Below are 27,737 nucleotides of genomic sequence, written 5' to 3'. Positions count from 1 at the left end.
CAAAGGTAGTTGATAAATTACTCTATAAGACTTTTATTATTAATTTCTGTCAGGAGACAGTAAAATAGAAAAGAGCATCTAACACTATTCCAAAACCAACACTTCCTGATACTCGGTAGAAATCTCTGCAGTACCAGATTGAAATTAATCTTGCTCAGTTGTTTATTAAGTGCTATCCAAAATTATTTGGCTTGCATATTATAATATTGTTCTTACTTAAAAGGGTAAAATCCAAATTAATATATGGGCAAATAATTAATTTAGTAGCACATATCTAATAATGTCAGCAACATAGGTATGATATAGGGAAAAGGATAAATTGATAAACATTGTAGGTCAGAACCACAAATACAACTAGATAAAAATGTAATTAGAGACACATGCTCATTTCTATGACATTGTGGGACTCTTTTAGGCAAAGCAGAAATTGACTTGTCGGTTTGAATTGTCTAACGAAGTCAAAGCAATTGTTTTTACAGAAACTCAAAAAGCAAGAAGACAACCCTGAAATAAACCAAAAGAGATACCAAAAAAATACATATAAAATGAGAAGTTCAAAAGAGACATTGAAATTATGAAAAAGACCCAGAAATACTGGATGAGTATATTGAATTAAATGGAAAAAAAATGCAATAGAGAAAACCAATGGCAGACTTGATCATGCAAGAGAAACAATTAATGAAATCAAGAGGGAGTATTTTAAAACACTTGGCAGGAGGAAAGAAAAAGAAGATTCAAATAAATGAATAAAAATATGTTAGAGAGGGTTAACACTCATATTATGGGAATTTCAGAAGACAAAGAAAGAAAGTTTACTTAAATGGAAAATGACTGAAAATTCCCCCAAACCATCCATGTATATATGTTCAGAGAACTTGCGACGACTGATTATAATTGTCAGCTTAGTTGCATTGAGAAGAACCTAAAATTAGGAAAGCGCACCTCTTTGTGTATCTATGACGGTGTTTCCAGAGAGGATAAACTAAGGGGAGAAGACTTGCCTTAAATGTGGTTGGCACATACTCAATAGAGGCCCAGGTAGAATACAAGAAAGCAAAGAAGAAAGTCTTCTAATATAGGCTTTTTCTCTCTCTCTCAGCTTCTTGGCCACCATGATGTGAATTGGTTTACTTCAACACAGTCCCTGCTATTATGGACTAAAACCTCTAAAACTGTGACCACAAATAAATCTTTCCTCCTTTTAAAATGTTTCTCTCAGATATTCTATCACATCAACAGAAAAGTACCTAACACAGGTCTTACAGGTCCAACCCAAAGAAGACTTCATAATGATATGTAATAGTCAAAAATTAAAGAAAAGGGATGTTGAATGTAGCAAGAGAAAACAGCTACTCACATGTAAAGAACCCCTGTAAGGTTATCAGTGATTTCTTAGCAGAAACTAAAGAGCAGAAGGTAAGAAGACATTTCAAAGTATTGAAAGAAGAAAGAGAGGAAGAAAGAGGAGGAGGGAGAGGCAGGAAGATGAGGAAAAGGAAGAAGAAGGAAGAGGAGGGAGAGGCAGGAGGAAAAGGAAAAAGAAGAAGGAGGAGGAGAAGGAAGAGGAGGAGGAGTAAGAGGAGGAGGAAGCGAAGAAGGAGGAGGAGGAGGAGGCAGGAGGAGGAAGAGAAGCAGAAGAAGGAGAAGGAGAAGGAGAAGAAAGAAGGAAGAGGAGGAGACCTGCCAACCCAAAACACTCTACTTGGCAAAGCTGTCCATAAGAAATGAAGGAAAGAGCACTGGAGATGTAGCCCAGTGGTAGAGAGCATGCTTAGCATGCACAAGATCCGGGTTCAAACCCCAGCACCAAAATAAAGAAGAAAAAAAAAAAACACTTTCTCAAGCAAACAATAGCTGAGTAAGTTCATCATCACTGTACTTGTCTTACAAGAAATTTTAAAGGGAGTTCTACAGACTGAAATGAAGGATGTTACCTAGTATCATGGGATCATATGAAAGTGTAAGACTCACTGGTATAATGGGTAAGGACTTTCAGGTGAAGATGGTGGATTAGAAGTTTTCTTTGTGAATAAGAAGAGCCAGGGTAGCAAAGACAGAATATATCATGAGGAGAGAAAAAAGAGGAAGAGTATGACAAATGAAGAAAGAGGTGAAAGGAATGCTTTAAAACATGGCAAAACAGAAAGTAATGCAGAGAAAAGTGGGAAACAGTCTGCAGCTCCAATTCCTGCTACCCAAGACAGGGAAAGTCTGAAGTTGCAACCACAAACTAAGCCAGGGACAACAGACTGGCAGTCCTAGTTTCAGAAGAAACCCACAGCTCTCACAAGCCAAAAATCGAGTGCACAGATTTGGTGTTGTAGGGATGCTTGTGTGGCAGGTCAGAATTGGAGGAAAAAATCCATTACATCAGTCTCCATAACTTGGAGTGCTATAGTCAGGTGCAATCTCGAGTGTGGGTCTATTGTTTGAGACTGAACTACTCTGGGACCCTGGAAACAATGAACAATTACAACTCAGCAAACCTGGGGATACCCTGCCATAAATTCTGGTTGGGAGGTGGCCACAAAGGACAGTCATGATTAGGAATAAAGTTGGATTTAGACCTTCTGAGAAGTTTAATCAACAGTAATCCAGAGTGTAGAAGTGTGCTTGTTTCTAGCTCTACCCTCTGTGGCAAGGAGGAAGCCCAGTCACCTGTGGATTACTGCTGAAACAGGAATCTCTGAGCCAGTGGCCCAAGGATTGCTCAGCCTCCAAATCTGTCTGCTTGTTGTATGTGGTTTGGTACCAGGTGGGACTGACAGCTCCAAGCACAGGTCCAGTGGAATGTTCAATTTCCATTGCCTCTTCCCTCCCAAGAAATGGTTTAATGATGGTTGAGGTTTGAAAACATCTGAAACAACTGAGATGAACAGGCAAAATGCCAGGTTCTTCCATTCTCCCCTTACAGTGCTGTTGGTGGCCCCCATTATCTGATGCACTTGGAGGATACTTCTCAGCTTGGTTGCTTGCCACCCCTGGGTGCACAAACATGGGGTGAGGGCCTCTGGAGTTAGTGGTAACTTTCCTGGCCCACAGGCCATAAAGCTTGCTGAGTCCAGCAGACTGTCCAAGTAAACAAAGAAGAAAAGGTTCTAAAGTGAATGCAGCCTTCATGCTGGCAACATACCCTTGAAAAGCCCACCCCTCAATCCACATATAGCATCAAACTGTGCACTGGAAACAGAAGATACAATGGATTCCAGTTATGACCACTACTGCACACACACACACACACACACACACACACACACACCCCTGGCAGATTCCAATATTAGAGGACTCAGAAAGAAACTTCTTCAAATCTTTGCCTTTTAAAATGCTTTTTCTATTTTTTTGGTATTGTTATTACTTAATTTTAAAAGTGTTTATGGATTTTTTCTTTAAATTTTTATTCCTGTACTTACTTTTATCTAATTATATTTACATATTTTTTATTTTGTAATCAGATATTTTTAACTCTTGCCCTTTTCTATTCCTCAGATTATTTCATTTTTTCTTTTTTTATGTAAACTTTGCTTCTTTCCTTTTACCACTTTCCCTGCCCCATATTTCATGCTCTTACTATTATCACTGCCTTTAACTTCATAAATTTTTAACTTCATAGTTTATTTTAAACTGTTTTGATCTCTTTCTTTTCTACTGATGGTATGGTAGCTGGCTTTAACTGATTATTGTATTTCTATAACTGCTTTGTTTTGTTTTTGTTGCTGTTACAGTGGCTTGTTTTTATTTCTCTGAGTGGTACTAGAGATTAAGCCCTAAAGAGAAGGCTGCTTACTAAGAAGACTCTGATATAAATCTAGAGGAGATATCCATCCCTACAGATACACAAATTGCAACATAGAAATGCAAGAAATATGTAAAAACAAATCAACACGACCCTTTCAAAATTTCATAACTTTTTAATAGGTAAATGCAAAAGATATTGAAATGGTTGAAATGCTAGACAAAGAATTAAAAATTCATATTTTTAAAAATGGTCAATGACCTCAAAAAAGATTTAAATAAACAGATGAATGAAGTAAAGATGTTAATTCTAGACTTGGTTGAGAAATTCAGCAAAGAGATAGAGATTATAAAAATATTAAAAGCAAATAAAGAAATCTTGGCAATGAAAAGTCCAATAAATTAAATAAAAATCTCAATGAAAAGTATCAATGATCAACTCAACCAGGTAGAAGAAGAACATCAGAGATTTAAGCAAAAGCTGAGGATTTTTACATTTAGACAACAATAAACATTTTTCAAAAAACAATCATTACCACAACATTCAAGAGCTCTGGGACAGAATTAAGAATTGAAACTTATAAATCTGTATTGTAGAAGAGGAAACAAAAACACACACTAAGTGAAATCTAAACAAAGAAATGGATGTTCAAGTACAGTACACATTTATAACCCACATTTAGACATGACCAGTAAAGAATCTCTCCACGTCATAATGTAGTTGAAATGCCAAGAGCACAGAATAAAGAGAAAATACTGAAAGCTATGTGAGAGAAGCCAAACCACTTTCAATGGCAAACCTACCAGAATAAAGCAGACCTCTTACCAGAAGCCCTAAAATACAGTAAAGCTGGATGGGTGTTTTACAAGCCCCAAAACAAGGTAACTGCCAAGATCACTACATCTAGCAAAGCTATCTTTTAAAATGGAAGAAGAAATAAAGACCTTTTTGTGATAATAATAAGCATAAACTAAAGTAATTCATGATTACTAAGCCAGAACTGCAGCAGATACTTAAAGGAACACTATACACAGAAGAGTAAGAAAGATGTACACTAGAAAAATTGATATAGAAATGAGAATTGGGAAAGAATTAGCCATTTTCAACTCAGTGAAGCATCAGACCTGAAAGCCACAAAAAGGAGAAATTAGCATATGCCTTTCAATTATTACCATAACTATAAACCATTTTCATTTTCCACTTAAAGGATGTAGAATGGCTGAATGGATTAAAAAGAAGATCCAAGTGTTTATTGTCTGCAAGAAACTCACTTTACTGGCAAACATATACACAGCTTGAAGGGATAGGATAGAAAATGATATTCCAAGCAAGCCTATTCCAAAAGCAATCAGGAGTAGGTATGTTTTTATCTGAAAGAGCAAATTTCAAGCCAAAATTAAAAGAGATGAAGAAAGACCCTACATATTAATAAAGGGAACAATCTATCAAGATGATATAGGGGTGATGGGACACACCTAAAATTCCAGCTACTTGGGAAGTAAAGATTTAGAGAATTGAAGTCCAAAGTTAGCCTGGAAAAAATAGTAAGACTCCCCCACCACTATAAACAAGCTTGGCATGGTAGCAAATGACTATAGTCCCATCTACACAAGAAGCAGAGGTAGGAGGATCATTGTCCAAGACCAGCCATGGGGAAAAGTGAAACATCACCTGACATATAAACTAAAGCAAAAAGGGCTGGAGACATGGCTTGAGTAGCTGAGAGCTTACCTAGCAAATATAAGGTCCTGATTTCAAACCCCATTCCCACCAAAAATAAATTGATGACTAAAACTAAAGAAGATATAATGATTGTGAATATAGATGTATGAAATGTTGGTGCTCCCAATTTCATAAAACAAATATTACAGGCCATAAAGGGATAGATAAGCACAGAAACAATAATGTTAAGAGATTCCAATAGTCCACTCATCAATATATAGACAAAAAATCAACAAAGAAAGTTCAGAGTTAAGCCAGGCACAGGGGCCCATACCTGTAATCCTAGCTACTTGGGAGGCCGAGAAAGTAGGATTGCAGTCTGAGGCCAGCTAAAGCAAATAGTTCTTAAGACCCATTTTCAAAATAACCAGAGCAAAATGGACTGGAGATATGGATCAAATGGTAGCATGCCTGCTTTGCAACTGTAAAACCCTGAGTTAAAACCCCAATCCCACAAAACAAGAAACTATACCATCAATCAAATGAAGTTAACAGTTGTAAACAGAATATCCCATTAAATAGCTGAGGAATGCACATTTTTCTCAGTAGTCTGTGCAACTGTCTCCAACATAGATCATATTGAGGCCATGAAAAAGTCTTAATAAATGCAAAAAAATAATTAGAGTAATTTCTTTTATCACATGGCAATGAAATAAAATAGAAATCAAGAGCTAAATAAATTATATAAACACAGAAATTATATGAACACGTGGATATTGAACAATATACTTTTAAATTACCATTAACCATTAAAGGAATGAGGTAGAAAATGTTAAGTTTTCTAGAATCAAATGGAAATGAAAACACAACTTGCAAGAACTTCTGGGAAGCAGCACAGGCATTTATAAAGGAGAAGTTTATACTTATAAGTGCCTACATTAAAAAAAGTCAGCAGGGGGTTCGTGCAGAAAGAGGGCATCCAGAAGAGCAAAAGAGAGGAAGAGCAAAAGAGAGAAAGAGCACTGAGAACCACAAAAGAGGGACAGGACAATTGAAAAATGTGGCAACCTTATAAATTAAGAAAAGGTTTGCTGTTCCAGCCACAGTTATCTCAAGGAGAGGGGAAACCAAAGCCTCTACCCCAAAGTAAGCCAGGCTGCCTCCATGACAGACTAACAGACCTAACTGTGGGACAAAAACCATGACTCCTGAAAATCTTAATCCCTCTACAGGGATTTGGTGGTTCAGTGACTATCTCGATGAAACAGGCCAGCATCAGAGAACACAGTCCTTCATTCTCTGTAATTCAAGAAGTTGTGGCAAGGCACTATCTTGAGAGCGAGTCTCCTAATTGAGACTGAAGTATGGGGGTAGTTGATCTTGAAAACAAGGAGCAATTGCAGGGCAGGATGTCTTGAGACACCTGGCCACAGTGTATGGGTGTAGACAGCCATGAAAGGCTTGTGGACAGGGAGAGGCCTTCACGTGGGGTGAGCTGAGAAGTTAAGGAGAGGTTGGGATGGGAAAGGTGCAGTGTTGATGGCCCCATCCTGTCCAGTGAGAGCAGCTCTACTGCCTGTGGAAAATTTCCAAACCAAAATGCCTAGCCTTTGTTGGCAGAGAGCTCAGGTTACTGAAGCTGCTAATAGGTAGCTATTGGTAGGCAAGTTTTGAGACTAAGGAACCTGGGAGACTTGAAAAAAAAAAACCACAGTCCAGGAAATTCTGTGGCTTCCAGTTACAGGGTCTGTATGGATGACTGCCACCAGATTTTGATGAGGACAATCTGAAAAGCAGCAAAAAGTTAGTAAAAGCAGTTCCATTAACTAAGGCCCTACTCACTAATCCCCCCCCATCATGAAGATTTCTGCACATATCAACAAGAAGTCTCACCCCCATCTATGTAGGCCCTGAAATCCCAAAACAACTGCACCACCAAAGTTCTTTGCTAAGAGAGTTGTTCTAGAATATGTCAACCACACAGAACAAGTTGCCCATTCCTTGTGTCCTTGCAGTGTACCCTAACCAGAGGTCCAACGCCACCCTCCTGAAGCTGTTCCCATAACAACTGGGACAAGAGGGACTAACTTGGACAAAATGCAGAGAAGCAGAGAATATCAGTACTTCTCTCCAGCAAGAAACATAAGCTTTTTCTTTCCTTTTCTCTCTTTCCCAATTTCATTTCATTTGACTGTTTCTCCTTCTCTTTGTCTCTGTCTCTGTCTCTGTCTCTCTCTCTCTCGCTCTCAAATTTGGTTTCTAATTGTTAGAATCATTTTTCTTTATTTCTTGTTTTCTCCTTATCTGTCAAACCATTCTCTATTACTGTTATAACCATATAGCACTCCCTTATACTATTATCTCCTACACATACCTCCCCTTCTTTTTATCTTCCTGCTCCCCTTTCTTCCCCATGCCCATCCCCTATATTTCTCAATTTCCAATCTTATACCTTTTAACCAGTGGTTAGCTTCCAGATCATCCCCTTAGGAACCATAATTTTGCTCCCGTACAACCTTAGTGAGAAGACAGTTAAGGGCTCCAACTGTTTTTTACTCATTCAAATATTTGATTTATTGCTGAATTGTTGACCTCGTTGCTGCAGAGGGTTCTCTGCTTATGTGAGGAAGTAAAAGAGAAGCTTAGCCCAACAGATGTGCAATCACAGCATAGAAGTTAAATACGAAAAACCAAGGCAGTATTTCTTCTCTAAAATCCCACAACTGAATCCAAATATAATGAATTGACTGAAATGTCTGAGAGAGAATCCAGAAGCCTACTGTTAAAAAATGATCAATGACCTCAAAGAGGTCATTTTCCTAACATAAGTTAGGAAATCCATCCAAGACATAGACAAGAAAAATAAAATAATAAGCTGGATACTAGTGACTTACCCCAGTGATCCTAGCAATCTGGGAGTATGAGAACGGGAGGATCATGATTCAAGGTCAGCCCAAGCACCACTCCACCCCTCCCCCACAAAAAAGGAGACCCCACCACAACGCAGGGGGAAAGCTGGGCATGGTAGATGTACTTGTCATCCCACTTACGGTAGAAAGCATAACATAGGAGGGTAGTGGTCTAAACAGGCCTAGACAAAAAGCAAGACTCTATCTCCATTTTAACCAGGAAAAAAAGGGCTAGTGATGTAGCTCAAATGGTAGAACACCTGCCCAGCAAGAGCAAAGTCTTGAGTTCAAAAACTAAATCAGAGAGATTTCAAACAAATGACCTAATTATTTACCTCAGGGACTTAAAAAAAGAAGTAAAAAAAAGTCAGTGACAACTAATGAAATGAAAATAAAAATAGTTGAGCATAATGTTACCTATCTGTAGTCCCAGCTACTTGGAAGATGGAGCAGAATGATAACAAGTCCAAGATCAGCCAAAGCAAAGTCAGGAAGACCCTATATCAAAAACAAAATTCAAAAATCACTAAACCCCAAAAAGGACTATAAGCATCACTCAAATGGTAGAGAGTGCTTTCCTTGCCCAACATGTGTGAGACTCTAGGTTCAATTCCCAGTACTACAAATACACACACACACACACACACACACACACACACACACACACACACACTCATACACAAACAAACACACAGAGAATAATATAAAGGATCAGTGAAACAAAAAGTTGGTTCTTTGAAAAGATAGGTAAGATTGACAAACTCTTAGCCAAATTAAGCAAAAAAGACCATATTAATAAAATTAGAGACAAAAGGGGTATGTTTCACAACAGATACCAATGAAATCCAAGGGATCATTGAGGAATTTTGTACAAATTTATATTACAATAAATTGTAAAATTTGGAAGAAATAGATACATGTGGCCTATCAAAATTGAATCAAGATGATATGAATAACCTACATATATCAATGTGCTAATAGCAAATACACATTACTAAAAAAAAAAAAATAATAACATGAAATGAGATTAAAGCAATAATAGTCTCCTAACAAGGAAAACCCAGGACTGGATGGATTCACCATTGAATTCTACCAGACCTTTAAAGAAAAAAGAACCCCAATGTTCCTTAAACTATTGCATAAAATAGTTCTATGAAGCCACTATTTCTCTTATACCAAAACAGGATAAGAATGCAATGACCACCACAAGAACAACAAAAGAAAATAATAGGCCAATTTCTTTGATGAACAAAGACACAAAAATACTTAATAAAATATAAACCAAATCAACACCAATTAAAAAATACCATATACTATGAACAAGTTGATTATATTCCAGGGATATAAAACTTGATTAACATCTGCAAACCAATAAACATAATTCAGCACATAAATAGAAACAAGGACAAAAACCATCTATTGTAGTCATCACAATAGATATAGAAAACACCTGTGAGAAATTCAACATCCCCTCTTCATAAAAATCTCTGATAGAACTAGGAATGAAAGGATAATTCCTTACCATAATAAAGGCCATATACAATAATCATATACCCAACATTATACTGACTGGAGAAAAATTGAGAACATTTCTTCTGAAGTTATGAAAGAGAAAAGGGTATGTATTTTCACCATTCTAATATGGTTCTTAAATTCTAAGATAGGGCAATAATCCAAGAAAAAGAAATGAAAGATATCCAAGTAGGAAAGGAAGAGTGAAATTATCCCTATTCACAGATATGATCCTACACTTAAAAGTCCCTAGAGACTCCAGCAGAAACTCTTAGATTTGATAAACACTTTCAGCAAAGTAGCAAGATACAAAATCAACATACAAAAATCAGTAACTTTTCTATATAACATTAATAAACAGGCTGAGAAGGAAACAGGAGAAGAATCACATTAGCAATAGTTAAAATAAATGATTAAATAAGAACTAAACAAATAAATAACTGAGGAATAAACTTAACCAAGGAGATTAAAGTCTTCTGTAAAGAAAAGTATAAAACACTTAAAAAAGAAATTAATGAAAACAGTATAGAATTGAAAGGACTCACATTCATGGATCAGTAGAATATTGTGAATATGGCTCTATTACCAAAGGCAATCTATAGATTCAGTGCAATCCCTACAAAAATTCTAATGACATTCATCACAGAACTAAAGAAATCAATTTTAAAGTCCCTATGTAAGTACAAAAGAACCTGAGTAGTGAAAACACTCTTTAGCAAAAAGAGCAGTGATAGAGATATGATAAAATCTGACTTCAAATTATAACAATTTTCTGAATAGGATTCCAATAGCTCAGGAAATAATAGCAAGAATTAACAAATTAGATTGCATCAAACTAACAAGCTTCTGCCCATCAGAGGGAATAAATACTGGTGTGAAGAGACAACCCACAAAATGGGAGAAAAATTTTTGCTAGCTATTCACCCTGTGGGGAATTAACATCCAGAATATATAAACAACTCCAAAAATTAACACCTAAAGAATAATCCAATCAATAAATGAGCAAATGAGCAGGACAGTGTTCAAAAGACAAAGCACAAATGACCAATAAATTCATGAAAAAAATGTCCACCATCTTTAGCCATCAGAGAAATGCAAAGCAATATTACATTGAGATTTTTTTCTCACCCAGTCAAAATAGTTGTCAACAATAAATCAAACAATAACAAATCCTGGAAAGGATAAGGGTAAAAGTATCCTGGTATACAATTGGAGGGAGTGTAAATTAGTAGAGCTATGACGGAAATCAGTATGAAGATTCTTCAAAAAACTAAAAGAATAACTACCATATGATCCTGCTTTACCACTATTGGGTATATACATGAAGGAAACAAAATCAAAGAGCAGAGATACCTGCACACCCATGTTCATCACAATCATTATTCACAATAACCAAGAAAAGGATCTGCATAGGTGCCCAGCAAAAGATGAAAAGAAAAAGAAAATGTGTATATATATACAATGGAGTTTTATTTGGTCATAAAAAGGAATGAAATCATGTCATTTGCAAGAAAATGGATGGGACTGGAAATCATACTGTTAAGCAAAATAAGTCAACTCAGAAAGACAAATACATTTTTTTTCATATGAAAAAACTAGAATGTTTTTGGTTTTGGTGGTACTGGGATTTGAACTCAGTACCTCACACTTGATAGGCAGATACTCTATCACTTGAGCCACTCCACCAGCTAGAATGTTTCTAAAGACATAAAAGTAAAGGGGGACTATTTGGAAAGAGGAAAGGGACTAGGGGGAGGTTATGGGGAGCAAGAGTAGGTAATGGGGTAGGTAAATCTGATCAAAGTACATTAATATGCATGTATAAAAATGTCATAATGATTCCTTTTAGTTAAAATATGGTAATAAAAAGAAAATTTAAAAGCATAATAGAAATAATTGGAAGAATGTACGTATATATTCAAATTCAAAATATCTAATTCTTTACTGGTTGTGTGCTGAACACTAGCATTAAGATTAAAAGACAAAACTTAAAAATAACTATAGCTATCATAATTTTGTATTTATAAGAAAGATATATTAAAGCATTAAATCACAAAATGAGAGAGATAAAATTATATAGTTTTTGTATGTGATCAAATTAAGTTGTTAGGTTAGAAAAGACTGAAAATTGCAAGATGTTACATGTGAGTTTCATAGTAACCACAAAGTAAAAAACTATAGAAGTCAAAGAAAAGATAAATGGAAATCATTCAAAATATTCCAGTAGAGAAAGTCACCAAATCACAGAGGAAGATGTCAACAGAAAAAAGGAACAAAGGATCAACAAACAACTAGAAAGCAGATAATGAAATGGTAGTAGCCAATCCTTACTTATCAATATTTAGGTATTGAATGTAAAAGGATTAAATTCTCCAAACAAAAAACATAGAGTGGCTTTATGAATTAAAAATAAGACTCAGCCATATTCTGGCTATCAGACTTAAGTAACAATTATAAATATGCATATATCTGGAAGCACAGCACCTAAATATATAAAACAAATATTAATAAATCTGAACAAAGAGATATACAGTAGTGTGATAATAGCGGGGGAATAAAATATTCCACTTTGAACAATGGAAAGATCACCTAGAATGAAAATCAGTAAAGAGACATTGGCCTAGACCTATGTTTTAGACAAAATTGTGTTAACTGATACATAGAAAAGAGTCATTCAACAGCAGCAGAATTCATTCAGAACGTTCTCCAGGTTAAATCACATGTTAGGCCACAAAAAAAATCTGAATAAATTTAAGCAGCTTTGAAATTTTATCAAACACCTTTCCCAACAAAGATGATATGAAACTAGATATCAATAGCAGGAAGAAATCTGGAAAAATTACAAATATGTAGAAATTAAATAACATGCTCTTGAATGACCAATGAGCCAGAAGAAGTCATAAGGGAATCAAAACGTCTTCAGACAACAAAAATGGAAACATAACTTACCAAAACTTATTGGGTGCAGAACAAAAAGTTCTAAGATAGAAATTACAACAATAGACATCAATATTTAAAAAGAAGAAATTTCTCCAATAGGCAATATAAAGGGAACAAACACCTGAAGGCATTAAAAACAAAACAAGAAGTTAGGTCCAAAGTTGGGAGAAAGAAAGAAATAGTTATAATCAAGCAGAAATGCTTCACATGGAGAACAACCGAAAATATCAAATAAACTAAGGGTTGTGGAATAGACCACAACAAAATAGTGACCGTGTATGACAAGCCTGTAGCTAACATCATATTCAAAAGGTGCTCAAAAAACCAAAAATCGTATGTTCTCCCTCATATGTGGACATTAGATCAAGGACAAACACAACAAGGGGATTGGACTATGAGCACATGATAAAAGCGAGAGCACACAAGGGAGGGATGAGGATAGGTAAGACACCTAAAAAACTAGCTAGCATTTGTTGCCCTTAACGCAGAGAAACTAAAGCAGATACCTTAAAGCAACTGAGGCCAATAGGAAAAGGGAAACAGGTACTAGAGAAAAGGTTAGATCAAAAAGAATTAACCTAGAAGGTAACACCCACACACAGGAAATCAATGTGAGTCAATGCCCTGTATAGCTATCCTTATCTCAACCAGCAAAAACCCTTGTTCCTTCCTATTATTGCTGATATTCTCTCTACAACAAAATTAGAAATAAGAGCAAAATAGTTTCTGCTGGGTATTGAGGGGGGAGAGAGGGAGGGGGTGGAGTGGGTGGTAAGGGAGGGGGTGAGGGCAGTGGGGAGAAATGAACCAATCCTTGTATGCACATATGAATAATAAAAGAAAAATGAAAAAAAAAAAACAAAAGGTGGAAAGTTGAGAGGTTTTGTTCTAAGATCAGCAAAAACAATCGTGTCCACTCATGCAACTTCTGTTCAGGATAGTACTAGAAGTTAGAGACAGAGCATCAGGCAAGAAAAATAGATAAAAAGACAGAGGTAAAATTGTGTCCATAGAGACATGACTTTATATACAAAAAACTCTTAAGTCATCACCTCTAAAACTCTTAAAACTAAGAAATAAATTCAAACTGGGCATGGTGGCTCATGACTGTAATCCCAGCCACTTGGGGGGTAGAGACCAGGAGGGTAACAGTTTGAGGCCACCGTGGTCAATACATTAGCAAGACTCCCATCTTAACTAATAAGCTGGGCATGGTGGCATATGCCTGCCATCCCAACTGTATAGAAGGCATAAATAGGAAGATTGTGGTCCAGGCTGGCTCTCACAAAAAATGTGAAACCCTATTAGAAAAATAACTAAATTAAAAAGAGCTGGAGGCATGTCTCAGAGGTATAGCACCTGCAAGGCCCTGAGTTCAAACCCCAGTACCACAAAAAATAAAATAAAACTTCAATAGAGTTGCATAATATAAAATCAACATATACATGTCAGTTGCATTTGTATATGACAAAACAAATTATCCAAGAAGAGATTAAGAAAAGACTCCTGCCTATAATATTATCCAAAAGAACCAAAGACTTATGAATTCATTGAACCAAGGAGATGAAAAGTCTGTATGCTAAAAGCTGTATGATGCTGACCAAAGAAATTGAAGACACAAATGAATCAAAAGACTCTATTGTAGAAATGACCATACTACTCAAAGCAACTTACAGATTCAGTGAAATCCCGATAAAAATTATAACAGTATTTTTTCACAGAAGTAGAAAAAAATCCTAATATTCATGTGTAACCACATAGACCCTGAATAGTCAAAGCAATTTTGAGCAAGAAGAACAAATCTATAGTAATCAAGTTTCCTGATTTTTACTATTACGTAACTTTTGTAATTAAAGCAATAAGGGACTAACACAAAAACAAACACAAAGATTAATGAATGGAACAGAATAAAGAAGTCAGAAATAAACTCATGCATATATGGTCAATCAATATTTGACAAATGTGCCGAGGACATACAATTGCAAACAGTTTCTTCAAAAACTGAATACTGACATATACAATATGAAGTTACATTCTTATCATACAGGCCACAAAAAAGTAACTCAAATAAATTGCACATTTATATAGAAGACCTGAAACCATAGAACTCCTTGATGTAGACATGTAAGAAAAACTCCATGATGTTGCTCTTGGCAATGACTTTTGATATGGCACCAAAAGTATAAGCAGCAAAAGTAAGATTAAATAAGTAGCACTATGCCAAACTAAAAAATTTCTTTATAGAAAAGGAGACAATTAAGAAAAATGAGAGAAGATATATACAAACAATTTATCCAATAAGGGATTACTGTCAAAATATATGAGGAATTTCAATGACTCAACAACAAATCTATAACCTGATTAGATATTTTTGCAAGGAGGATATGCAAATGACCCATAGATTTATAAAAAGCTGCTCAACATTACTAATTAACAGGGAAAATGCAAACCCAAACCACAACGAGGCATCACCTCAAACACATTAAGCTTTCCATTATCAAAAGACTGCTATCAAAAGTTTGCTGCAGCATTATTAACAATAACCAAGATATGGAAAAAATAACCAGAGTGTTTGCTGATAGAGAAATAGATAGGAAACTGGAGAGAGAGGGAGAGAGAGAGAAACAGAGAGACAGAGAGACTGAGAGTCTGAGATTTTCTGATACTGTGAGGGGAGATGGCAAGGAAAAGGTGTAGGAGGGTGAATATGGAGCAAATACTGCGTCCACATGTATGAAAATGCAAAAATGACACATTTTGAAATTGTTTCAGGATTGGAGGGGAGGATAAAGGAGAATGGTGGAGGGAGTGAATTCAAGTATGATATATTGTAAGAACTTTTGTAAATGCCACAATGTACCCCCACCAGCACAACAATTTAAAAAATTATCTTCTAATCTAAGGGCATATGCCTTTGTTCCTGACAATGCTTTTGCCTTTATGTGATCTTCTCAGGTTTTTCCTAACTCTCTATATACTCATTTAACTAAAAGCAAGTTGTTAACTCTAAACATATAACATTTTAAAGAGACACTCCATGATGTTATCAATGGACATGTAAGAAAACAGAAAGAAAGTCATAGATTGTGTGTAGGTGAAGGGAAGCTTTTGCTTTATTTTGTTTAGACTTCACTGAAACAGGCATATTAGGTGTATCTGCATCTGTGCACTGTTTTAGGTTTCAAGTTTGCCTTTTGTACCATTCCAGGGCCTCCTTCCAAAAAGCATCCCTTGGTAAAGGCTGAGTGACAGATCTGTAAGGAAGCGCATGGACCAAAGTCAGTAACTTCACATTTGACGTTTATAAAGAAGTTAATTGCTCTCCTTCATGATTGAGTAAGGTCAATATATTTATAAGCATTTGTTTGGAAAAATTAGTGAAATCTATGTCCTCTTTACTGGGAAAAAAAATGTTAACAATGGTACAAAGAAAAGAAAGTCATGAATGTAGGGCAACCAAGTGTTTATCTGCCCTTTTCACAAGGAGCAGAATTTTGTATTAAATCCGCATCATATTTTTTTCAGCTAGTTAGTGTGGCCTTAATCAAACCATGGAAAGAAGGACTGCCAGTTAAAGCTTTAAAAAGTTTGAAAGGAATGAAAAATAAAACTGTGTGCATACTGGCATATACCTTAATTAGTTGCTGCTTACTTTGAGCCAAGCTCTCAAAGGTTTTTTGAATTTATTTAATTTTTATTGGCTCTTGGTTAAATAAGAGTAGACAGTGATTCTTAAATCTTTGTTTTTAGAGTGACAGAAAAAAGCTACAAAGGAAATAAATAACTACACTCTTATTTTCTAAATCAAATGACAATTTCTGTTGTATATTTTATAATCAGTTTAAAATAAAAATAAAATGAAATAACAGCTCATTTAATCTGACTCATTTGGCATCCTAGGTGTGTGTGCTAGTTTTAACAATCATGGCTCACCCATGCTGCACTTCAATTTGGCATCTTTTGTTTTGAATTCAAATTTAACCTATCTGAACAAATGAACTAAATATATAGTTATTTCATTCCAAAATTTATAAACGTATGTTTATTTTTCTATGTGTTTAAGGTTTAAATTTCCTCACCCAAAATAAAGAACAATTATGCTATCAGAATTTAGTAGCACTGTAAAGATAAAAACAAGACATCAAATGGAACACTTACAGATGTCATGAACATAAATGGTTCTGGTTATTAATGCCATAACTCATTTTTCTCTTTGTGGACCAGGTATTTTTGTGAGGATCATGTCACCTGTTAAAACAGAATCATCTGATACTTCCTGGATACAACTGCCTAGTATGGGGAGTGTATTTGTCTGAAGAAATTATATTTTATTTTAGTTTTTATTATTTTTAAAATTTATTTTAATTGATTTTTTTCCTTTGGGTACTCAGAATAGTCTCTAATTCTGATTGTTACTGTACTTCTATTTCATGTTCGAGATAAATTAATCTTTCTTTGCCAAGAAATAAATGATTAGCACAGGAAGGAATAGAATTAAGCTTATCAATAGAATAATATAGAAATAAAGAATACAGTTTACTTCCTCCCAAATTTTCTATCCAGAAATCCTTTTTTGATGAAATCCTTTTATCATAAAACTCATTCAATCTACTACATAGCAGAGAACTTACAAAAATAATTGATTTAGGAATTTTCTCATTATACTTTGAAAAATTACTTCTTATTTCATTATTACTTTTTTTCAGTCACTATAGAGACCATAAGAGGAATTGAAACTAGTCCTTGGCTATAGTACTTTTAAAATTTTATACTAATTAATTTACAATTATTTTTATATGGTGGCTATTTCATTCACCTGTTCTTACTTCTCATAAAAGTTCACAAGATAGTGGGGTTTTTTATCCAAAGTGAAGTATGTATTTGTATAATATAAATTGTAGCATTGATAAGGATATTTCCTAAGGTATTTCCTTACTTTTCTTTTCTATATCTGTAAGAGGAAAATGGTAAATGTAACTTAAGTTTAATTTTTTCCCTGAATTCTAAAAATCTTCCAGCTGTAATCTTGAAAGAAGACAACTTTGGCTTTTGACTCTCTTTCCTGTTTTATGGATGAGAGCCTGGCTGTGTTCATAAACAGTGGCCAGCTGTTCATCTTCTAATACTACTCAACAATCTCCCATTTTTCACAGAGGAAGTTTATCTTGATTGTATCTTCTCCCACCTAAGTTAGGAAACTCATTAAAGGTTTTGAATTTATAAAGGCTTCCTTAACCAAGATATTCAATGAAGTATTCAGGTGCTTGTATGACCTAGAAATTGGCTACAAGCTTCAATGAATACATTTTATTTACTAAGCAGATTGTTCAGAGACATTTTTGAATAAGACATTAGTAAAGTAAGAGGCAAGTTGATGAGCAAGTTTTTACTGGGCAATTATGGCCTAACTATAAGTAACTTTATACAATTAGCATGTCCAGCTATGTAGACTGTTATGAGAGCAAAGGATTTATCTATTGTCTCTGCTACCATGCAAATGTCTTAAAAAGCAACAGTACAACTGTGTGGGGTGACAGCACTCATCATTCAAATAATTCTGTCTCCAAAAGTATTAGAGCACAGAGAACACAAAACCCTAAGTTGATTCATTATGTGGCAATAGAAATACTTTATTTCTTCAATCTTCAGTGGAGACTAAAGATGCTAGGAAAGATAGACAGGAACAAGAAAGAGAAGGTATAAATAAAAACAAGTTGAAATTTTAAAAGCAGATAAAAATATACTTATTCTTTTTCATTAGGCTTTTCTGAGGAATGATGTTAACTATTCTCAAAATATTTTTTGTGCAAAACATATCAGGTAAAGGAAATATTACCATTATAATCCAAAAGATGAGAGCTGGCATTCTTGAATGACCTCCTGTTCTTGTTAGACAAACAACAGGTAGAGACAGATGTCTATATCTACATCAGCATTACCATGGCGATTCCTTCTTCCAAATGTAGGCTGCCAAGGTCAGGGATTATTTTGGGATAGAAGGAGGAAGTTCAGAGGAGCAACTGAAAATCATTTTCCACATGGCAATTCAAATATTTGATGAAGAAAAACTCCTGGGTGAATAATTGCTTAACCATCGTTCCCTCAGAAAATTCATAAATTGATTTTCAATGCCATACAGAGATGCAAAAAAGAAAATCTTTCTAATGGTTTTAATGGCAAAGGGGTTACTTGCAGTACAATGTAACCCAGTGTTTGTTGCTGCAGAGTTTTCTTACTAGATCAGTGTCTATGTTTCTTATTTTTTTTTTTTGTGGTACTAAAGTTTGAACTCAGGGCCTCACACTTACTAGGCAGGCGTTCTACCACTTGAGCCACTCCACAGCTCTAAATCAGTGTCTATATGTTTGCAGTTTCACTGAGGTTTTGAACTAAGGGACTTCAGCAAATGGAAGGGTAAATATCAAAGGTTTCCTGTGAACAGAGTGATGTTTAAGCATCCTGGAGTGATTTGAAATGAGATCTTGAGCACGCTTTTTAAATAGAGCTAGATTAATCAAATGGACCACTAAAATAGTATTTGGCTATTTATTTCATCATATTTCAAGTACTTCTGTGTTTTGTTATGAGACACAGTGTCAATATGCCTTTTACAGTAAGAAATTTCTTATTACCTTTTTGGATTGTACTTAAAATTTAGAACTTGTAGATTGCAGCATCTATGGATTTGCCATAAAAGTATGCTATTAAGAAGGAAATGATAAAAGGATTAATAATAGGACTTGAGTGCAAAAGGAGGGGCTGTTGGAAGTGGGTAGGAACTAGAGTGGATGGGGAAAGCAGAGGGTACACTGGGGGTGAAGGGGGCCAAAGTACATTACATGTATGTGTGTATCTATATATGAAAGTAGCATAATAAAACCCACTAAACACTGTTTGCAAAGGTTGGGGGGTGAGGGAGAAAAAGGGGAGATAAGGGATTATGGTAGAAGGAGTGAATTGTTCCGAGTACAATATACACATCTATGGAATTGTCACAGTGAAACACCCTTGTACTATTAATGTATGCTAATAAATAAAATGTGTTAAAAAAGAAGGAAACAAAAAGCTCGAACATCCATAATAATTTTAAAACTTTGGAAAAATAAGACAATTTAAGACTTATATAAAATTTCTCCATGTAGAAAGCACTTTGACAGCCACTATATCATGTGGTTCTCTCAGCAATCCAGGTTGGCAAGGAAGTGTAGTTTTTTCCCATTTCCCAGATGAAGAGGCCGAGGCACCAGGTGTTTGCATGCCTTGCCTTTGAACAACGTGCTTGTTAAAGTGTGAGACATGGATTCAGTTTCGTCTAACGCCAATAATCCTCCTTTCCTACCTCATCTGCCAGAACAGCTATGTCAGGAGATGAAGGGTGACCAACTATTCAGAATACCAGAAATTAAATAAACTGTTTTTTGCTTTCTAATTAAAACAATTTTCGTATGAAATAAAAGAAAATTTAGGAATATTGAACATGTTAATACAAATTTCTCCCTTTATTTGGTTATTTTCCAATTCTAGGGATTTAGGGAAATGTTTGCTGGAGACAACAGTAAAGAAGTCAAAATGCAAACATGTCAGTTATGCCTATGGGTATAACAGTAGTCACTGCAATTCAGAAACTCTGTTCCTTGTCTGGTTAATTAATATGATTTTAAATATTTCTTATGGAAGGATTTCTTTGGAAAAAAATGAAATAAACCTAAGATTGACTAGAATTTACAAGCTCATTTAAGGAAAAGTTTCGACTCTTTTTTTCTAACAAATGTAATACCTCCCCAGATGGCAGTCTTTGTAGTTTGTGGCACTGATTCAAAAGGCATATTAACTGCCACTCTCCTAGCTGCATGAAGCATTTACAGGCCTCCCTACAGAATGGGTTCAGCAGTAATTAAAATAACACCCTTCCTCAGGGTGAAGTTACACTTGAAGAGTTTGGGGATGTTTTTCTTTCCTTCCTTTGGGTAAATTCCTTCTCCCCCAAAATATGAGAAAAAGATGAGAGTGGAGAAAGTTTGAAAGAAAGAAGTTGAGAGGGAAAATAGGTGAGAGAAAAGAAGCTCAAAATAGTGCCCGAAAGAGTAAGTCCCACAAATGATGATAAAATGTATTTCCTTCATTCCCTACTAGACATTGATAGACAAACAGGTTTCAAAAAAAAAAAAAAAAAAAAGCAAGGGGAAATATCATTTACTCACTGTAGCAGCAGGAAATCAAGGAAAGAAAATAAACAAGGCTTGAATTGTGGGCCTTTAACCTGCTAGTCAGACAGCTTCATTCTGTGTGTATTTGTGTGTGGGTAAATGGGGAAGGAGAGGTAACAGGAGGGAGGCTTGTGGGATTCTAGGGACTCCCACAGCTACCAGGCCAGCTGTACAAACACGCACAAGCTTTGTTAAGGTACGGTGGGCAACAAGCTGAAACTGCTGAGCTATCTGACCTATAAATCCCTTGCAAAAGCTCCACTTGAGGGGAAGCCAGAAGTTATGTGTAAACGTTTTATCCAGCCAGAAGTTGGTTATTGGTCACTTCCGTCTCCTCTCTCTCTCAATGGATACTCTGACTGGTTACCTTTAAAGTCATATGTTTAGATGCATAAATGACCATCTTAATTCTGCTTCCCCTAGGCCAAACAAGAAAAGGAATAATGAGTCAGAAGCTCCACCTTCCTGACTTTATAGCTTGAAGCATGTGTTCCACAATTATGAGCAATAAATTCAGGCAGAGCAATGGAACTTTCTGTTGTTATTCTTTTTTATTTTTATTTTTTTCCTTTTCAAACTCAGTAAGTACATCACTTTAAAATACCATAAATTTATGTATACATTTCTTAAACAACTAGAGCACAAGGGATTTGAAATACTTTCTTAAATATGGCACCACTTACTTTGCCCAAGTTTTTCGCTTTGCTTTTAGTATGATCCACAACAGATAATCTTTGCATGGCACATTGCATCTCGAATGCACACAGTGCAGAGGTTCTAAGTGGCTAACTGCAAGGAGAAACTTCCTAAGACTTTTTTTTTCTCCTTTCTAAACATTTCTGAACTCTAAGTGACCTCCTTTTATGAAGCCTCCAAATGGCATCCAAACACCTTAAACATCATGCAGTTACTAATCCATGTAGACTATTAAAAAACTGAAGAACCCTGCATAAAACAGTGACAAGTGAAAAAGGCTACATTTAAGCAGAAAATGTCTTTTGTAAATATTCAGAAAGATAGACATGTCTCTGTATTTAAAATACTTGAAAACCACTTTGGACTTTCTAAAACCCTGGATAAAAAGAAAGAAAGAAAGAAAACACAATCTATATTAAAACAAAAGACATGAACACATGGAGAGCTGTTTACTCTATGCTCATGCTCCTCTGATAATTTAGAGTTGTAAAATTTTAGTATTCAAATATATTAAATAGTAAGAGATACTAAGCAAAAGCTGCATTTTCTGAAATAACATTCCATGGTAGTCTAAAGATTTACTTCAATAAATATTCACTGAATCCTTACAACATACTGAGCACTAGACTAGGACCAGGGGTAGCAGAAGTCAGTCAATGCTCTTGTTGACTTACCTGAATGTGAACTTGGGAAAAGAAGACAAAACAAGCACACACATAACTAAAAGAGTGCTAAGCACCAGAGGAGCCTGACAGCTCACAACTGTGGAAATTGGGAGCCAGCAGGAAGGACTTACAGATAGGGGAATTCACACATGATGGGCCATGAGTATCTTTAGTCACATTAAAATGATGATAAAGTAAGCAAATAGGGGTGACTTGTGTCAAAAAAAGTTAAAGCTAGATAGAGTGAATCATTCCCCATTCAAAAGGGGTGTAGCTCAGCCTGGGCAATTTAAGAAGAGACAGAATATTGCTTGCTGACTCCCATTCAAAAGGCATGGCTTGCTCATTTAGGGAACAATTAGAAATAACAAATAAACTCCCCAAATATATATAAAGGGTAGGCCTTTTGCCTCTGTCTCTTTGAATAAACAGATTCAAAGAAGGGTTTTTAGAGGACCTCTAGAATCCCAGAAAAGTCCAGTAATGTGAAATGTGCTAATAAGCTTTCAATCACTATATCAAAATATCTGAGCTAATCAACTTATAAGGAAGAAAGGTTTAATTTGGAAGTTTTAGTCCATGGTCTTTTGGTGAGTCAGCACATCAGGGGCAGGGAACACATGGTAAAGTAAGGTCATTTACCTCATGGCAGCCAGGAAGTAAAAAGAGATAACCAGGAAGGGGAAGAGGCAAGCATCCCACAATTCCCTTTGAGGGCATACCTCCAAATGAACTAACTCCTCTCACTTAAACGCCACATGTTTAAGATTCTACCACCTCCCAACATGAGCTAGGTCTAAGCCTTTAACATGTACGCTTTTTAGACATTTCAGGCCCAAGCTATCAACATTGCCTATTTATTTTCTCAAATTAAATTGATATCTCACTCTCTTTTCTGTTTATGTTGACAGGCCTGTTTTCTAAATGTTCTTTTGACACCTACAATGTTCTAAGAAACAACAAAATGTACCAACATATTTAGGCTTTAATAATATGCAATAAATAACAAAGTAGCAATTCTCACACTCGTGAATTCAAATGACATTAGTGATCACTATTTGTGGTGGTTGTGGCTTGACTATGGTTTTCTATCTCATGCCTGTTTCTGTAAACTAAGAAAGACAAAAGCAGTGTACTGACCAGAACCATGGGAAGTTCAGTCAAACATCATGGCCTGAAGCCACCAAGGGTGAAGCTCTGATAGCTCTGAAGTGACCCTAAACCATGCACAAAATTATGCATTATCACATTTTATGACTCTAGCTCACTTAAAAATCTGCTATTTCAAAACAAAAGATATCACATACAGAATTTAGTTTTATTTAAGTCATTTGGAAAATTCAAATTATAAAAAGAAAACACTCTTAGCTAGACAGATAAAAAAGGAGCCAAATTTAAAACTACAAATAAAATGGAGATATCAAAACTAAATGTAATTTTTAGCAGAAAAAAATTGATTTTTAGGACACTCCATTGAATGTGAGCCACAGGAATTACCCAGTTGTTCTTTGCTTTGCTTTATTCATTTATAAACTAGAAAAGCAATTGCTTCTCCTCCATAAGTTACATTGATGTGAAAATGTTCTAAAATGAATCAGAATGTTCTTGTTAAGATAATGCCTTTCAAAAGCAACACAAAATTACTAGAATAATAATATAAAATGATGGAAAACATTGAAAAGTTATTAATAACCCACCCAAGATCAAATGTAATACTTTCTAAATTTCATGTTTATCATTTATACGTCACCAAATATGACATTATCAAAGACAAATTCTTATTACTTCAAATTCCTCATGCTTATTTTAATTATTATTATTAAATTTTTTTTGCTAAAGTTATGAATTCCCTTGATTTGGAAAATTTAACTTCGTTATATGATCTACTTATAACTTTATGGTAAATAATTCAGTTAAATATCCATGTTTCCAAGAAACCTTTAACCTGTACTTTCATGACCAGAAACAATTTCTATACTGTAAAAGTGGGAAGACAGAATAAAATTTTCCACTTAAAACACATTTGGCTTCCTTCCCCAAATCCATGATGCCTGTCCTGAGTGAAGAAATTGGACAAAACCACATTGTAGGACATTCTTCTAGGCACATGACCATATCGCCTCAAAACTAATAAAGTCATAAGCAAGAAAAATTCAAGAAAATCTGAGAAACTGTGTTAGGAGCTTTAGGAGATGTGATGATTATAATGTGACATCATGGTTGGGACCTGAAACAGAAAAAGGATACTGAATACAAATTAAGGAAATCTCAATAAAATATTGTTTATAGTTAATAAACAACATTGGTTCATTAATTGTGACAAATGTGCCATACTAATGAAGGTATTATTACAGGAGACTGTATGGGTTAGTATGAGGGAACCCATTATCTTAGGAACTTTTCCATGAATCTAAAAGCATTTGAGAATGAAAACTTAATTTTTGAAATATAAAAAGTTTGTTTGGCGAAGAGGGTATTTATCAAAATGTTGACTAATTAAGAAGATGCAATAACTGTGTCATTCTTATAAAGAGAGTGAGAATTGTTGATACTTGAAAGAGATGAGCTACAAATTCCATTTTGTTTCTAAGCCACTTGCTGATTCTTCATTTCACCTGTGTTAACATAGGAGTAAAGGAGATCATAAATTTAAATTTTTGAAATCTTTAAATAATAATGAAAAGTGAACCACCCGCATTTTATTAAAACACATCTTAATACTGAGAACCGAGTTAAAAAATATAATCGCAAAATTTACACTGTAGTATAGAAAATAACAAGCAAAGAAATAAAAATTACAATATTCTTAAGTTTCAGTGGCAAAGAAGTAGCTATTATATATGCACAAAATATTTTAAAATATGTACCTTCTGAGGCTGGCAACAGGGAAATAGTATCATTCTCTTTACCTCAAGTATAAAGACTTGATTATTTTCTTATCAGAGGTGCTAAGAATGCTCAAACAAGTGCTCATTGAAAGAGAGCAACATCTTTTAAAATGGTTATCTGGCATCAGACCTGTGGGAAAAATCGAAATATTCATAAAGTACCCCTTGTGAACAACCACTTTTCTTTTCCTCATCCAGGAGACGGAATTTATCCAGCACCCAAAGGGAGGGGTCACTTCAGAAATTTGCTTTACATCTAAAACTGAGCTCCCAATACTAAATAAACTCAAAACTATAAGAACACAACAGGTCTCTTCTGAGTCATCCTCAGGTATCTAGGCAAGATATTTCTAAAATATTGAAGGAAAATAAATTTCTGTTCTTTACTACCCATTTCTAAGATTAACAACTCCACCTTTCTTTGAAAACTTATCAACCTCAAAGTTTGCTTCCTCCATCTACATCTCTTCTTTTTGAATACATGTAGGCTACAGCTGTAGTTCTCTATTGAGAGAAAGCAAAGGGATTATCATTTTTCTTTAATAAGAAAAGAAAAGAAGACTTTCTTTTAAACCCATACATAATAGTTGTTAATTTTAAATGTCTAATTACAGTGTACTTTAACCATGTAAAAGTACTATATAATACCAGTTTAACATCCCTAATCTGTCTGGCAACAAATAACTTGCTCCCATTAGTGACATTTTTAACAGTTCTTTCTGTATTATTAGAGCAATCATACATTACCCCATCTTATAGATGGATTCATCAATTAAGTGAAGGTGTCCTAAAGCTTGACCTGATTATACTGGACTTTGAAGCAGCAAAGTTACTAATGTCTCCTCATTATAAGCACAGAATTTTGAACTACTCTGTCACTTCCTCATTATCAATCAACAAAACATTAGTGAGCAGTGGAACATGGAGCAAAAGAGACAACCAAAATTTAGCTTCTCTTTAAACATAGATTTATAGATACCATAGTATGTGTGCATTTAAGGAAAAGAACAGAGAAAGGGGGAGCAGAAAGGATGAATGGTAGTTATGAATATTAAAAATAAAAAACCTGACAGTTTCTTTCTTTAAAAAAAATACAAGAAACTAGAAAGTGGCTTGGTGTTAATAAAGACACAATCAGAGGAACAAACTTACTTCTTATCATTAGACAAAAACACAGTATTTGTCTTCCAAGGCCCTTCTTCTCCATCTCTAGTTATAGTGCTTAGTTATGCTCATCTCTCTGGGTAAGACTTCATGCTTTTAAATTAAAAAAAAATCTTGGTTTGTAGAAATGATGAGACTCATTTAGGAAAGTGCTATAGAAAACAGCAGATAATAAATTGCTCATGTTAAAAAATACATTAACATTGCTCAGGCCCTGTTTCATATAAATGATGATGTTTTTCTCAGGGAATTTTAGTTGTTCCCCACCATTCACACTGTTTGAAGTGCTCTCTAAGAGCCATCAACTCCACTCAGCTCTCAATCTCCTTGCACTTTGATGTTTTACCATGACCAGGCTCCAGGAGTTGCCCAAAAGAAAAGATGACACAGCCAACGTGTTTAGGGGTAGACTCATAAAAATATGCCAAAATTAGAATAAAAAATTTATGTACTTATATTTCTATATTCCTTCTCATATGTTTGGGTACAGGAACACAGTTATGTCTGGTTTTAAGACCCCCATTGTTTGCCCACCTACTGGGCACTCTCATTCACTTCGCATTTGTTGTGTTGCTCCACTTTTTCCCTGAAATTAACTCTTCTATACTCTTACAGAGGTTACCCTGCCCTTGACAGTCAGTGGAGGTTATTAACCTTTCTAAGCAATCATGGAAATTCCATCCCCATCACAGTAACCAAGTTAGGGTTAGGCAGTAGATGCAAGACAGACCTATGTGCATAAGAGAATTTATGGATTGAAAGCTTTCCCAAGTTATTTGTCTCTAGATAAAGAATTTTTAAAAGGGATTCCTCCTAACAGATGATACCTAGTTGTAAGTAGGAGCTAGATTATTTTGGCTCATCATTGAGCACCTTTATCCACTCACATTCAAAGTCACTGTATTGGAGCATAAAATTTACCCATGGCAGGAAAATTTATTACACAGAAGTTAGCAAATGATGCAAATTAGGATGCTTTTGTTTTGTTTTCCAGAGAATAGGTTGTTAAATATTTAGCATATCCTTTGAAGATGTGATAGTTGTGTTTAGTGGCCAACTTGTCACTGTGTGTAGTGGGACACTGAGAGGGTCAGGATGGTAGAGTGGGTTGCGATTGAGATATAAGATCCCTAGGTCCTTTATAATGGTTTTGGACAACTGACCCTGAAACACCTCCTGTCCAGACTTATGTCACCAAACATATCCTTGTTGTTTAAATAACCATTGCTGAATATCTTGTTACTTTTCTTGAAGCTGAAAATAACTTTTACAGTGCATAAAAATAGAAATAGAATGAACTAAGTCTTTCTGCTGGAGAAATTCCAAAATTATATATATTTCCTTTCATCAAAGGAAAGAAG

This window comes from Castor canadensis, chromosome 2 (genome assembly GCF_047511655.1).
Source record: "Castor canadensis chromosome 2, mCasCan1.hap1v2, whole genome shotgun sequence".
Lineage (NCBI taxonomy): Eukaryota > Metazoa > Chordata > Mammalia > Rodentia > Castoridae > Castor > Castor canadensis.
This window is presented reverse-complemented; position numbering follows the sequence as displayed.